Genomic DNA, 4,524 nt, shown 5'->3' with positions numbered 1-4,524 from the left:
TGAGAGCTCAGTGTTATTTCTGGAGTGCAGTATTTGAGAACAACGCCGCTATGAAATGTTGGCACTGTGGATCAAAGAAGCTTTCAACACATAGTTACATTGGCTTGGCATTCCTACTTTTGATGAGATCACCTAATTTTTAAAGAACATCTGTTTGCCTTTAATAAGGCAATAAAGAATGCTAGGAGAGATCACTTCTCGAAATTGATCTCCAGAAATCATAACAATTCCAGGGCACTTTTCTCAATAATTGACCGCCTGATAAATCCCGCCCCCAACACACCTGTCAACATGCTCTCTATTTCCAAGTGTGAGGAATTTCTAGCATATTTTAGAGATAAGATTCAACATTAGGTTGAATATCACCCAGGCAAGACCAAATGTTCTGCTTGCTGACCTTCCGTCTCCAGAGCAGGGAGCTTGTTTGCATCGGTTGACACAGAGATACTGAGCAAAATGGCGTCACAACTTAAGTCATCTACATGCCCTCTTGATCCTATGCCGACAAAGTTTTCAAGACTATTTTTTAACTCTGTGTCTGAGGACACCTTAGCCATGGTTAACTGCTCCCTCAGTACAGGCTTTTCCCCATCGGCCCTTAAAACTGCCCTGGTTAAACCTCTCCTGAAGAAAAATAACCTAGACTCATCGGTCGTCAGTAATTTTAGACCGATCTCCAACCTCCCCTGTCGTATTCCAACAGTTAAAGACTTTCTAGATTCAAATTCCATCCTTGATACTTTTCAGTCTGGTTTTCACCCTCATCGTAGTATAGAGACAGCACTGGTCAAAGTTGTAAACAACCTCAGAATTAACACTGATGCCAAAAAGCTCTCTGTCCTTGTCCTTCTGGACCTGAGCGCAGCTTTCGACACTGTAGATCATGATATCCTTATTGGAAGACTTAAGAACTGGGTCGGCCTCTCCGGTCCAGTCCTTGATTGGTTCAGGACCTACCTAATTGGCCAAGAGTCTTTTGTCGCCCTAGGTGATCACAGCTCAAAAAACACTTCAATGACATGTGGGGTCCCACAAGGATCCATTCTAGGGCCTTTCCTCTTCAGTCTGTATATGCTACCCCTGCATGATGTAATTAGAAGGCACAATATTAGCTATTCTCTTATTTTTATCTCCTATTTTAACTGTTTTTAATTATTCTGTAAAGCACTGTGTGCTACATTTGTTTGTATGACCAGCGCTATATAAATAAAGTTGACTTTGACTTCAACGCTGCCAGCACGTCATGCGTTCAATACTGAGGACACACAGCAGCAGTGTGTTCATAGAGCGCTGCCTCCTCATCTGCCTGGGCCGATAGGAAAATCAAGACGCCTCGGGGAACAGCATACCATGCAGCCAGGAGCCGTGTGCTCGGTAATGAGCCGTGGTCAGAGCAGATAGGACAGAGAGAGAGAGACCAGGCAGGGAAGCAATTTGTTGTCGACATGTAAGACCTCACTGCGCACAGGAAGAGAGATCCCCCCCCCTCTCTCTCTCTCCCAACCCCTCAGCGCTCAAGAAAGGGAATGGTTTTAGAGCTGCAGCTGCACTCCTCATCCAGGCACACAGGCACACACACACACACAGACACACAGGTCTATCTTATTTTGGGCCTCAACATTCTCTATGACTATGAACATTATTTTCTCATTAGCAGTCTCTCACCACTTCGTTATGACAACACATTATATCATTACTTCTCATTTACACACACATACACGCACTCTTGAATTCTTTATTTAGGCCCGCATTTACACACACACACACACACACACACACACACACACACACACACACACACACACACACACACACACACACTCAGTCCTTTGACAGTGTTTAACCCATTGCTTTAGGTAGCCTGAGGATGAGGATGAAATACAGAGATAGACAGAAATCAGGCAGTCTCGCCGTGAAAGGACAGAGAGAGCTAGCCCCGAACAGAGGGAGACTGAGAGACGACCGATACAGCAGAGAAGAAAAGAAAACCACTGTCCATAGCTTAGCTTAGCTTATCTGGGAAAAGATAGCGCTCCAAAGCTCTTTGAACACGTCACACACTCTGGGTGTTGCTGCTGTTCCTGATGGGGACAGATACAGGCCATGAGAGATAAAAATAACCAGTTAGGAACCAAAATGTACTCAAAGAGCTTTGCCAGTTGAACCAGTATACGCTGAAGGAGTAGAAGGCACAGCTCCCGTTCCTTATGGTGTCTGTTCCAAGTAGCCAGGCCGACACCACAATGAGCCTAGAGGTCAGCTCCTGTGAATGGCCAGGGTCACGCACGGCCCCTCAATGAAATAACAATGGTCGGAATGTCCAGAATGTCCAAGACGACCGTACTCCCGGCCACTCTGGGCCTAGTGCTCAGTGGGCTATCTCGGTCTGCTGCTGCTCATGTGTGCTTTGCTTAGCAGGGTGGGGTAGAGTCCAGGAAGTCCTCTCATGATGGTACTTACATGAGTGATGGACTTCATGGTGAATATGGCTTTGTTTATCATTCAAGTATTGCATATAATTAATTAAGATTATCTCCGTTGAACATCTCGGGCAGTTAGGAATCAAATCAATCATCATAACGACACCGTAACCTGAGTCACAGAGAGAGAGAGAGAGAGAGAGAGAGAGATAGAGACTGACAGGGAGAGGGAGAGAGGAAGAGAGAGGGAGACAGATAGAGAGAGAGAGAGAGAGAGCCTGGGAGAGAAGCTATTTTTGTACGAGGAATGTGATGTCACAGGAGTACTGTACGTCAGAACACATGGTGAACATTGAGACGCCTGGCAGACTGTGACATAATGACGTAAACTGCAGGCTACAGGGACCAACACCGCAACACTACTACACACACAACACACGGACCTGCCTCTCACTCATGCCCTGAGCTGCCCCCCCCTCCCCACACACACACACACTCACAAATCCCTTCTGCTCCACTGCTCTCGCTATTTATGAGTTCAACGCTTCATTTCACTGATCCCCCCCCCCTCCAGAGCCCAGCACCCCCTCAGTAGCTTTCGAGCCCCCGGTCCTTTCATTACCATGACAAACCAGAGAGTGAGGGACAGAAACGAGGGAGGGAGGGAGGGAGGGAGAGTGAATAGAGAGAGCCGGACCTCCTTCCTTTGACCCCTGGTTCTATCTGAAAGCCCCGATGCCCTCTGCGCTCCTCACCCATGGGCCTCAGAGGGGTTTTAAACCGGCCCTCGGACCTCTCAGAACTTCACCGGTGCTGCGTTGTGCTACATGTGCAACCAAAATATGGTTTATAAATACTTTTGTTTGGGCTCAGCGAGTGCAGTGCTTCTACCAGGACAGGTTGGTGATTGACCACCTGTAGGGATTCTACATGAATGCTGTGGGGCTATGGGGGCACTGCTCTGTGATGAGATGTATTGATTAGATGTCACATGGGTGCTAAGGGTGAAAGTGGCATGAAGGCACAGCAGGTTGAGATAACCAAAGGGCAAAGGATGAAGAGGTCAAGCCCAAGGATGAAGAGGTCAAGCCCCTATGATCTCACCCACACAGGCACACACTAACCAGGGGTGTGTGCTCACTTTCACTCATGAGCACAAACACACACGCACGCACACACACACCACACTCACCCAGGGCATATGCTCAGTTTCACTCATGAGCACAAACTCAAATGAACATACACACACACGAACATACACACACACACGTCTTGCTCATTATAGCCTTCAACAGCCTCTATGAATAATACATTTTAACAGTTTCTCACCTCTCTCCATGTATCAGATTATAACCAACACGTTCCATCATTACTCATCATTCCCAGTGACCTCACTATCCACGAGGCTGTTAACCTACTGAAATAGAGTCCAAGGTCTCTTTCCAGCGGGGTGATCGGTCTTTATCACCACCAGGGAGTGACATATCATTTGGGGTGAGCGTGAGCTCACACACTGCACAGAACACACTGAACTTTGCTACAATCTAACACTCGCAGGGTCTCCTAGGCTATAAAGTATACAAAGGAGTGTAGCTCTTAGCGATTCCAACTCACTAGAGGGGAAAATAATAAGGACGATGTCCCTGACCTGGAATGTGTTCTACATAGAGGAGACACCCAAGACTTGAGATGCACTAGAGACAAGCCTGTTAGCAGTTAGCGTGTATAATTAGCCTGTTAGCAGTTAGCGTGTATAATTAGTGCGATGGGCTAGCGGTGTACAGGCTGTACCAGGGGTAGTGCTTCTCACTGTCTCTGACGAAGGCGGATGTTTGCCAGCATGCACTGTGGAAGTTGGCTCTGCTGAAACATCCATGGCAATTTGCCGACCCCCTCTCTTCTACCCCTACAGTGGTTCATCAATGGTTTAGCCCAGGCTAGTGTGGTGTCCTGTGGGGATATACAGGGTCTGTACAGGGAGGGACGGTAATCCCTGAGGTGCTGGGCCTCCAAGTGGGACCCTCCCCAGGGTCTCAGCACAATCCCCCTGACAGATCCTTATTATTCACCAATTAATGGATTAGCTCCGCCCCCAGACAGCTCA

Source organism: Borostomias antarcticus (assembly GCF_949987555.1).
Source record: "Borostomias antarcticus genome assembly, chromosome: 10".
NCBI classification, from domain to species: Eukaryota; Metazoa; Chordata; class Actinopteri; order Stomiiformes; family Stomiidae; genus Borostomias; species Borostomias antarcticus.
This window is presented reverse-complemented; position numbering follows the sequence as displayed.